A 12233-nucleotide genomic window follows, 5' to 3' on the forward strand; every position below is an offset into this window, starting at 1 on the left:
TTCTTACTATTCTGAAAAAATATTTTCATTAACTTTTTTTCAATGAAGAAAAGAACAATTTTTAAAGAATATTTGAATAATTATTCAACTGCAAAGTTTGCTAAAATTTTTAATTTTTACTGCAATGCAACTTTTAAGGTTAAAAAATTTGACTTTCACAGATATAATTCCTTATGGTAACAGAAAAATAAATTAATTAACCTTATTTCTTTTATGCAAAAAAAAAAACTATTTTCAAGGCTATAAATAAAAAAATGTTTAAAAAAAATATACGTCTTTATAAGTTTGTTATAAAATGTTCTTATTACAATTCAATTGTACTTAGTAAAAAGATTTGTGTAAAGAATACTGCGAGCTATATTAATTGCTATTCATGAAAATAAATTAAATTAAAATTTTAAAATAAAGAATTTTTATAATTTCACAACTAAGACATTAAACAAAGAATAATACTTTCAATTGTAAAAATGCGTAACTACAAAACAGTATGTACTTTTCTCAGATTTCACAAAACTCACGAATAAAAACCACTATTATGTGCTGAAATGTTTGAAAGAATTCAATTGTTTTCAAGTCACCTGGCCCTAAAGCCAACAATATACATTGGATATTTCTACAACATTTTTTAAGTGTAAATACAATCCCCCCGTGAATATCAACTTATTATTATTTCTAATGATATTCTCTTTAAATAATTTTTAAAACTTTCAGTTTTGTCTGGAGTTTTCGACAACTGTAACAATAAAAAACAATAGAAAAAATTTTTTAATCACCTAATTAACGCAGTGGGAATTGGGAGCTAATCAAAATTTAATATTTATATTGGAATTGTTAAGAATCTATGTATATTTACTATTATATTCCCAAAGTCGTAAAAATGTCAGGGATATTGTCCACCTAATAGTATTTTTAATTGAGGAATAGGCGAGAAAATGGGCAGTCGTCATTTCCTCCACGTTTACCTGCGTCCCCTTCCCCTTCTAGTGTGCAGCGACACTACCCCTCACTGGATTCGAAGTTGCTCCAGGCCTACGATGCTACGCCCCCTTTGGAGAATCCCTTTGTCTTCCAACTTATATATATTCCTATTTAAAGAATATCAGTATGTCCAAGAAAATCATTTAAATATACATAATTAGATTATTTCCAATCTAATAATGTATAAATATGATATATGCACATTTTACGGACGAAAAATTAAACAATTTTCCACTTTTGGTCAATTATACACACAATACAATACAATTATAAATAATGAATAAATAAAAACAATACATACAATTTTCCACTTTTCAAGTTATCGTGGATTAATAATTGATTCAAGTTAACAAAAGTAAGTGTTTGAACAATTTATTATTATTCATAAAAATATTCTCTTGCAGTATTCTCTTACAGATAATAATTAATTTAAGTTAACAAACGTAAGTTTCGGCCCAGAATGGTGACCCTTATCAGTGAGTTTTAATCAATCTGAAAAAAAGTACATCACGTCTTGTAGGTACGCAGTTTTACAATTAGAAGTGTTGTTCTTTGGGTAATATGTCAGTTTCTAAATTATATACATTATTTAACTTAATGTTTTTAATTTAATTTAATTTCATTAACAACTATTGATAAATCATTGAGCATTATTAAAACAATGTATTTTAACGAAATACAACATTGATGGAAAAAATTAGAATGTAGTGGTAAAATTTTTTAACACATTTTTTTTAAGTTGTCAGAAAACAATGCAGTCCCTTTAAAAATGAACCTGTAGTAAAAAAAATGAAATTATACAAAACTTTGTAGTTGAATAATTATTTAAGTATTGTTTAAAAAATGTTCTTTTCTTCCCGAAAAAAAGTTTATTTTGAAAGGCGAACAATTATTGTTACTTTTACAAAAATAATTCTCATGGATTAAAAGCAAAATTATATAACTTCCATGCTCTTCTTTACAAATTTATTTTTTACTACAGTGTGATTTTGGGAATGCTTTCTTTCATAGAAATAATTTAAAAGACAGGAAACTCAGTACATTTCAATTTAAACAATTGAAATTATGAACATTTTGAAAAATTTAATTTTAAATATTTTAAGAGACACAAAACTTTGTTAAAGGAAAATTTTTTTATAAAAAATCGAGGAAACATTTTTTTGTGTACAATGTTCCTCGCTAATCTGTATTCCTACTACTTTTAAAAAATTGGCATCAACTTTTCGTTTATATGAGGAAAAGAAAAGTTTAAAAAAATATTTGAATAATTATTTAGCTACAAAGATTTTCTTAAATTTTGTATTTTTACTACAGAGCGGCTTTCAAAAGAAAAAATTTGACTTTCACAGATATAATTCCTCATCACACCAAAAAAATCCATTAAATAACACTATTTCTCTTATACATAAAAAGCTGTGTTTAAGGGTTTCAATACAAAAAATTGGATTTCATATACATCGCTAAAAAATAATTTTAAAAAATTCTTTGACTGCAGTGTTTTCTGAAAACTTAAAAAAAATTGGTTTATAAATTTTGTTACAAGATTTTCCTACTACAGTTTAACTGTTTTTCGTTAGTTGTTCATCGTAATGTAGATTTTTTTTAAGAATAGTACTTTCAATTGTAAAAGAACATACCTGCAATAAATTATGCACTTTTTAAAGATTTAAGAAAACTCACTGATAAGGATCGCCATTATGAGCCAAAACGTTTGAAACAAGTCAATTGTTTTCGATTCAGTTGACTCTAAACTCTAAAGACAAAAATGTACATCAACAATTTCTATGAAACTAAGTTTTGAGGATCAATAACATCACCCAGCGATTATCAAGTTATCATTATTTTAATTAATATTCTCTTTTAATCATTTTCGAAAAATGCGGTTTTTTTCTTAAATTTTCAACAGCTCTACCAACGAATAAAACAATAGAAAATTTATTCAAGATTGATTAATTAACTCAATGGGAAGGAAATGTGTAATGTGAAAGACAAAGGCATTATCTTTATGGGGGACATCACATCGAGGTCCTGAAGTAACATAGAATCCAGTGATGGGTAGTGTCGTTGCACAGTGGAAGGGGAAGGTCAGGCAGGTAGCCGTGGAGGAAAAGACGATCGCCCGAGAAAACAGCCGCGAAACAGGCAAGTTGAAACGCAAAGGGATTATCTTAATGGGAGACCCTTCATCGCCCCTTGTCCTGGGTTTTGGAACGTGCGAAATTTCAGTTGCAGTCCATAGTGAGGGAGGCGTGTGCCGGCTTAAAGGCCACATTGCCACCTCAGGTGGCCCACCGGCCTTTTCAAGTGCCCAAATTTCTTGCCCACGGTGGTGACGAAATTATACTCTTCTTTTATAATTCGATCGCCACTAACACTTCTGTATGTTTTTATAGGTCCTCGAGATTACTCTTTTTCAAAAGGTCAAAAGTGTCTCCTGATTACAAATATCTTGGGCACGTTTTTTAAATCTGGCTCAATTTAGGTTCAAACAATTTTTTTTAACAATAGTTTTAAACAGTGAGAATTAGACACAGAAAAAGCTATCCACTCTACTCATATTGTTTACGGTGAAATTAACAATATAAAAAAACGTTAATAGTTTATAATTCTCAGATTTTTGAAGCAATTTTTTTGAATTTCTGACCATTAGCATTCAAATACCAAAATTTTCATCTTGTAATATGTTCAAGATCGGATATTTTATTAACGGAATCAAACAATATTTCAGCTACATAATAAAAATTATGAAACTTATTTATATTTATTTTTAATAAAAATTAATTTTCTGTCATAAAAGAGGAGATTTTAACAGAATACTTGAACTTTTAATCAAATAAATAAATTTTCAAAAAATAATTACATTTTCATCATCAAAACATAAATCCTCAACAACAAAAAACCTGTAATAGTTGATACTTCTATCGGGAAAGATAAAATTTCATTTAAAAAAATTAATTTTACCACCAAAAAACGATTTTTCATTAAATGAAGGTTTTCAATGGTGAAAGAAAAAACGTTTTCCTAAATTGTTTCATGTTCAGGGCAAGACGAATTTTATGCACCAAAATTGAATTTTTAAACAGAAAATATGAATTTTGAGCAATACAAAAATAATTCTTAACAAGATAGTTGCATTTTAAACAAACAGATATACCTCTATGAAAAAATGTCAACACTCCAATAGAAATTTTAAGCTAGTCAATTTTCTACCAAATTGTTGAATTTTCAACTTAACAGTTAAGTTTTCAACCGAAAAGCGCGCCTCTTTAAGAAAATTGATGAATTGTTAACCACACAGTTGCATTTATATCTAAGAAAGATGCTGTTTCTACTAAAAATAGATATATTTTTCAAATATAACACACAAATTAAAAAAAAAACAGTTGAGTTTTTACTCAAAAAATAATTTAATTTGACTTTTCAGCATCAAAGTATGAGTTTTAAACAAAAGTAATTTTTCTATGAATATACCTAAATTTTGATCAAAGCAGTTTAATTTTCAACCCAAAGGGTTAAAAATTGTTGAATTTTCAACCAAACAGTTGCATTTTCACCTAAGAAAGATGCAGTTTCCTCTAAAATATGTGCATGCTTAAATTAAAAGGACAAATTTTCAAAAAAACAGTTAGATTATCACCCACATAAGATTTTAGTTCACATGTCTAATACCAAAATGTGAATTTGAAACAACAAGCGAATGTTCGACGAAATAAGGTAAACCGACCATTACTGGGACACTTACTAAAAGGATGAATTTTAAACAAAGTGCATGAACTTTCATCTAAATTATTGAACTTTGAACTGGAAGAGTTACATATTTTCAAATCAAAATTGGAATAGTTCAATTTGCAGTCTAAAATTTTACTTTTTTACAAAGAAAAATCCGAATTTTCAACCAATTGAACCTATTAAGAAATTATGAATTTTTAACAAAATAGTTGAATATTCAATCAAAGCTATGGCTGTATAGTCGTAGTTTCATTTTTAAACAAAAATAGGAATTCTCGACAAAAAAGTTTATTTTAAGCCGAATAGTCCAATTTTTGCGCAAAGTCTTGAATTCGCAAGTTGAAGAACGAAATGAATTTTCTACGAAAATGTCAACTTATATGGCCAAATAGATGAATTCGAAAATGAGTTTATAACGTAACATGTAACAGTTAATATTTCAAACAACAAGATTTTAATTTAAAAAAATTAAATTTACGAAAAAAGACGTGTATTTTTAAGAAAATATTTCATTTCTGAAACAAGATAGATCATTTCCCACCAAACAATTGCGTTTCTAATTAAAGGATGAATTTTTATTTAAAATGATTTATTTTCTGTCCAAAACTAGGGAGTTTTATTAAAACATGAATGTTCAAAACATGAAAAGTTCAATTTTCATTTCGAAATATGAATATCCAAGAAAATTAATTAATTTAAGTTTATAAATTTATAAGTTAATAAAATTAATTCTCAGGAAGGAAAAAGATCTCCAGCTTATTAGTTACATTTTCAAACAAAAATTTGATTTTTTACCAAGAAGATTAATTTTTCATCAGTAAATTTGAATTATTAAAACAATACATCAATTTTTCGATCGAATAATTTACTTGAAAATTAATATATTAAACAAATTTTCAACAAAGCGATTCGAGTTTTAAAATAACGGTTGAATTTTCAACTGAATAGGAGACTGCTTAACCAAAAACATGCCTTTTCTACCAATAAAATTGATTTTTAACTACAAAATACGAATTTTGAAGCCGAAAAATGCAATTGTCTTCAAAACAGTAGCATTTTTAAACCGAAAATATTATTTTGAAACTAAATCAGTTAATTTTCAGAAAATTGTGAAATTTTCTACCAAAAACATGAATTTTCGAGTTATTATTCATACTTGTACTGTTTTATAACAGTTTGTCACGATAAATCTATTTATCCAGTAATTGATTAGTCATCTTTTAAGAAATTATTGATTTTAATCGATAATTTTCACATTTATTGCAAAGAAATGTGGCTCAGCATGGTATGCAAAGATATGCCCGCTGTGCTAAGATATTCGCAGTGCACGTTGAGCTTCGCGATCCTTTTAAAAAAGGCGAACAAAGCACCTGCGTCTTTCACGATGACATTTCCTATTGAAGAACTAGCGCTTCGCGCTCAAAAATTAAGTTATATAGACTGTTCTCTTAAAAAATGGATGGATGTAGACAAACTGGAACGGAATATAAGAAGTAGGAATGTTTTTTGTTGAAAAATCGTTTACAAAAAGTAAAAACACCTAAAATTTTTTTTGCATGAATCTACACACAAATACAATAAATTTCAAACAAAATGACACCGAAATGCAACTTTTTTTGTTATTCGGACGAATTGTGCACTTTTGTTTCGTATTTTATTGTGCATTGTTGTATCATAATTCTAGATTCAATTTCCTACAAGAATTTAAGAAAAAGCACAAATTTAAGAATTTACAGCTATATACAATAATCGGCAGGAGTTTACAGGTTTTTTTAGCCACAAAGTTGTTAATTGTTTGGCCCAGGATGAAAAAGATTTAGAATTTTGTAATGAGATAATTTTAAAAGAAGATATGTAGATTATTGCCATAACAAAAAAGATTTTGTATTTAAACATTAAAGGAATGGTCGAATATTAAAAAACAATCATAAATAATATTTATTACACAACAATTAACCATGCATTTTGATTTGTTTACAAATATGTAGCGATCAATTGGACACAAAATACTTATTCTCAATTTATGTATTTGCAATGTTCTTAAAATGCGTCGTCCTAGGTCGTCAAAGAACAACTTTTTCGCTGAAGATAAAATTTGAACAATAGAGAAAGAACGATCAATTAAATTAAACGATTTACACTCTTGAAGATACAATTTTTTCATTTGAATTTATGAAAAGTGAACTACAAATTATAGCACTCAGAGTGATACACTTACAATTCAATACAATACAATATAATCATTTTTAATCTCATTAATTTAGGAGTGACTTAAACAATTTTTTTAATCATACCACTTTCAGAATATTTAAGGTAAAAAATTAATTTACTGAACAAATTTTTTTCTAATCTTTTTAGATACTTACTTTAAAATTCGTTAAAAAACAAAAATTTTCAAATTTTCTGCTTTGCGTTTTCCTAGGAATTCTGATTAAAATTGTTTATTTTCTTGAAAGATTCCGAAAAGAAATTTATAAATTTTGTGATGGAATTCTTCAAGAACACATAGGCCGACAAAATTTGTGCCCAAAGATCGAACCATGTAACCCTGCAGGGTTTTGCGTCCCAAAAACGAATCTGTTGTCTAAATTTTTATCATAAGTCAGGTTTTTGAGGTATCCTGGCCTAAAAGTGCGAAAATGGATATGTTTAGCTATATTTGAGCCAATATAAGATGATGAGCATTAAAAAAATGCTAATCCCATCGTTTATTACTCCTTTTTATCTTCCATTTCTATTTTTCTATTCATTTGCATTTTTGTATTTTTAGGTTAGGATATCACAAAACCCTGACGTATAGGAAAAATCTTGATAACGGATTCGAATTTAGAATAGCAAAATCCTTCGTGGTCACATGGTCCGTTCTTTGAGTACAAAAAACTTAAACTTTTTGCAATTCTTCTTAAATTAATATCGGCTTAATTTTCGACTTTGTTGTAGAAAGTTGGTCCTAGTGTTCGCAAAATTAACAGATTATTGTTGGGAAAGTCATGATTCTGATTTAAAAATCTAATAATTTATTGACAGTTTAATTATTATTTTTAAAATACAACTGCTATGTAAAAAATTTGTCTAATACATTTATTTTTAATACAATTTATCGATCCACTTTCTCAGTTAAATTAAAATCTTTGGTTGAAAATTAATCTTTTTAACAGAAAATTCAAGTGAAAAATTAATCTTCTTTGTAACAAAATCAATTTTTTGGTTGGAGAGGTAACTATTATGCTGAAAATCTTTTTCTGTCTGAGAATTTATCTTCTAGACTGAAAATGTAATTATTCCATTTTTATTAACATTGATATTTTAAATCAAAAATGGATCTTTTTCTCTTAAAAACTCATATGTTTCAATCATCCTCATTTTTAATAGAAAATTAATCATCTTGAATTGAAGTTCATCCTTTTTGGTTAAAAATGAAACGGCTTAGTCGAAAATTAATCTGTCTTGCTTAAGATTTAAACTATTTTCTTGAAAATTTGTCTTTTTTGGTTGAATAAAAATATTTTTGTTTAAAGTTTGAATATTTTTTGTTTGGAATATGAAATGTTACATGTTGCATTAAGAGCTTATGTTCTTGTGTCAAAAAATCAACTGGTTGGTTAATATTTCAACTACTTTCTACAAGAAAACCGTTTTTTATTTTGTAGGCAGAAAGTTTCCCCATTATAGTTGAAAATTCAAGTATTTGGTCGTAAATATAATTTTTTATAGAAATTTAATCTTGTTTTATGCTTCAGAATTGAAGAACTTGGTGAACAATGTTCACTATTCGTTATTTTGATTTGAAATTTGAAATAAAATAATTTTTTCATCTAAAGATTCTAAAAGAATTCAGTTTCAAACAACAGAATTCGAAATTTATGAAATCTAAACGGTATAGAGATAAAAAAAATGAATAAATTCACTATCTTATGTATTATTCACTTTTTTAACGTTTTCAATTTAAACTTCATTAACCTTTATAATTTTAAATTTCAAAATATTATATAATTAGGATGGTTCAATATACATGTCAATATTGAAATTGCGTTTTATCATAAAAATAATAAAAAGGTTAAAAATAATAATTATTATAAATAGTTTTTGTAGCAAAATATTTTAATTTGACGTGTTTTCGAATTCATATTTCCTTGCTTTGTTCTATTAATGCAAATATAACTAAAAATAACATGTATTAGTTAATAATTAGTGAAATATGCCAATTTTAATGTTTGTAGGCAGTTCAGATAAACAAATACAAAATATGGGGCATTTACACACAGAAAAAAAATCGGTTTCTAAATTCAAATAGTTTGAGAATGAATAATAACACAACACGCTAAAATTCACTCAGTAAAAATTCCTGGAATATTTTATAATTCATACTTAATTATGATAAATTGTTAATAAGAATATTTATTAATACATTTTAATTAACATTTATGACTAGCTTAGATACTCAACTTAATCTGAAGCTACTGGAGTCGAAGGAACATATTCGCTGTACTTGATTGACAAAATTTTTTTAAATTTATTCATCTAATTTGTTTATGAAAATATAAATTGTTGTATTTTACCAAATATTATGAAATTTATATTATTTTTTGCAATTCATGTATTTTGTTGAAAACTCGTCTTTTTGGTTAAAATTTAATTTTTTTTGTGAAAAATTACTCTGTTGGGATATATCTTTTTTCTAATTGAAAATTAAATGTTTTGACTGAAAATTTAAATATCCTATTTAAAGTTGAATTTTTTTCTTTTTTACTTAAAAGTAATTGAATTTTCAACGGAAAAAGATGTGTTCTCAACAACTTATGTAATAGTTGATATTTTAAGCAAGAACATTTTTTTGATTTAAATAAAAAGTAGGTAAATCGACTAAAAAAGGACCAATTTTTAATAAAAAAAAGGTATATCCTCACTCAAAGTAGATGAATCTTCAACCAAACAATAATTTGAATTTTCAATCAAAAGGCAAGCTTTCGGCAAAGTCGTTGAATATGTAGATTGTAGAAAATTTCCGTGCAGAAATGTGGTCCTGGCCCAAACTGGGCCCAAACTTGGCAGAAGTAAAACTTAATCCAATTTTTTCTCAAGTAACAATTGTTCAATTCTGATGTATTTTTTCCATATTTTTTAAACTCTTTTTAAGTATTGGTCAGACTCATATTAAATGTTAAATTATTTTTGATTTTTGTTTAGCTTTTAAATCTCTTTTACAAGGATATGGATTTTCAATGAAAATTTTAGTCAATCTTGAAAAATAAAAAAATGCCTTTAAATTTTATGATTTTTTTATTTATTTTTGAAATCTTTTGAAATCTTCTTAAATAATATCTTATAATGAATTCTCTAAGGAAAAAAACAGTTTTAATTTTCATAGGAAACCTAACAAAATTTTCGTATATGATTTTATTGTTAATTGTTTGGAATCTTTTCATTTTTTAATTTGATTTCGAAATTCTTTCAAAACTTGTGAATATCGTTTAAATTCTTTCCAATTTTCTCCACATTTATTAATAAAAATAGCAAAGTTAAAAAAATGCCTGAAAATCTTCGAGATTATTTTTTTGTTGAAATTTTGGAAACCTTTTTAAATCTTTTTAAATATACTTTTAAGATTAGTAACGGTGTTTATACAAAATAGTCCAATTTTCTGCCCGGGATAATGCATTATTATTATAAATTTTTATTTTTAATTCAAGAAAATAGTTTAATTTCCAACAAAATAGTTAAATACAAATATTTATATGAATTTTCTATCAATAAGAATAATCTTCCACCAAAAAACAAGACTTTGCAATACACGAATATTTAAACAAATACTCGGGAGACGAGCTGCTAGATAAAGATGTCGCAGGTGTGACTTCCCGCAGTGAGACTTACTGCATGTGACATGATATGTCCCCCATCTCTTCCCAACACCCTAATTTTTCAAGATCGTATGCAAGTACTGAGCCTATATTAAACCTCAATAATACATTTTTGTGAGAATTTTGACGTTCGTTTTTGGCTTTGCTCATAAAAAATCTTTTTTTTTTTAATTATTGTTCAAAAAAATATTTCTATAGCTCAAATGTTTGCTAAAAACTATGTTTTATTTTTCACTGCAGTGCGACTGTTTTCAGAAAATGATGCTTCTAAACAATTTTTAAAGAAAGTTTGCGGTTTAAAAATTATCAAAGAATATTTGAATCATTACTCAACTATAATGCTTTTACTAATATTGAAGTTTTACTTAAGTGTAAATTTAGACAAAAAATCCTACTTTTACAGAAATTTTTATATCATTTTATTAATTATATTAAAATTGTATATCATCTTTCAACTGCGATAATAACCAAATAAATAAAAGTTTTAACTGTAAGTTGTGTATCTACAAAAAGTTATGTAATTTTTACAGATTTATAAAAATATAAACTTACATTTTCTAATATGCCTGGCGAAGAAGACAGAAACGAACATCAAAATTCTGAAAGAAATTCAAAATATTTTTTCGTTACAATGCATATAGTCAACATAACCGTTAAATAATAATCTAAAAATACAAATCTGAAAAATCTTATGCTTTTTGTCATGAAAAGTACCAATTTTCTACGAAAAAAAAAACAAATTTTTTCTTATTTTATGCATAACATAACAAACAAATTTTACAACTTGTGAATCTGCTTTGATATTAATTTTTTTTTTTAAATAACCATTTTGTGGCGGAAAACCTTAATAGAACCTAAATTCCTCTAAAACTATGAATGTTCTTTGAAATTGAATGATTTTTGTTTGAACTAATAGAAATTTTTTTTATAGATCCAAAAATTTCATTAAAAATTTTTACCAGATACAAAATATATTTCAAAACTATTCTACACGAATTTTTTGATTAGATCAAAATTTAAAAAATTATAGCATTTTCGAAATTTTCAATTTTTTTTAACTTTTAAAAATTTTTGTCAAAGTTTCTTATAGATGAGTCAAAGACTTGCAAATTATCCAAATAAAATGTTTATTTTTTATGAAAATTGGGAAAGTTATATACTTTTTGAAAATTTGAAAATTTTCAAAATATAAAAGAAATGATTTTTTTCATAAATCCAAAGATTTTAATTAAAATTTTCAGTAGATACCAAATACATTTCAAACTATTCTAGCCAAATTATTTCAAGTTTCAGAAAATGTTGTTAATGTCTCCGATACTTGACAAAAATACTTGCAAATTATCCAAATGACATTTTTAATTTGGATGAAAATTAAAAACGTTAGTGTAATGTAATCGTCCAAGTTTTCGATCTTTGGTTTTTAACAGATCTTTACGTTTTTTCCAAGTATATTTTAAAACTATTTTAGCCGAATTTTTCGATAAGCCCACATTTTTAAAAATTAGAGCCAGTATAATCTGAAAGTAGAGCGCGAAGCGCGATTATGGCAATGAGAATGTAATCAAGGCCGTAGGTGCTTTGAGAAACTTCTTTAATGTCAAATTAAAAAAAAAGGTTCAGCTTTACTTTAAGATTGTAGTTTATGAGGGGTGTATATTACAGTATTTG

The 12233-nt window shown here is 26.1% G+C and overlaps 2 protein-coding genes across 9 annotated transcripts in view; both read right to left on the reverse strand.

The window, feature by feature from the left end:
* Positions 1-11164, reverse strand: part of LOC117172981 — a 65181-nt gene extending 54017 nt beyond the window's left edge. The window contains exon 1 of the mRNA XM_033361319.1: positions 11118-11164. The gene's annotated coding sequence lies outside the window, so the exon portion shown is untranslated. The remainder of the gene's footprint in view (positions 1-11117) is intronic.
* Positions 1-12233, reverse strand: part of LOC117172978 — a 283642-nt gene that overhangs the window by 239227 nt on the left and 32182 nt on the right. The gene's annotated exons all lie outside the window — the stretch shown is intronic.

This window comes from Belonocnema kinseyi, chromosome 5 (assembly GCF_010883055.1).
Source record: "Belonocnema kinseyi isolate 2016_QV_RU_SX_M_011 chromosome 5, B_treatae_v1, whole genome shotgun sequence".
Classification (NCBI taxonomy): Eukaryota; Metazoa; Arthropoda; class Insecta; order Hymenoptera; family Cynipidae; genus Belonocnema; species Belonocnema kinseyi.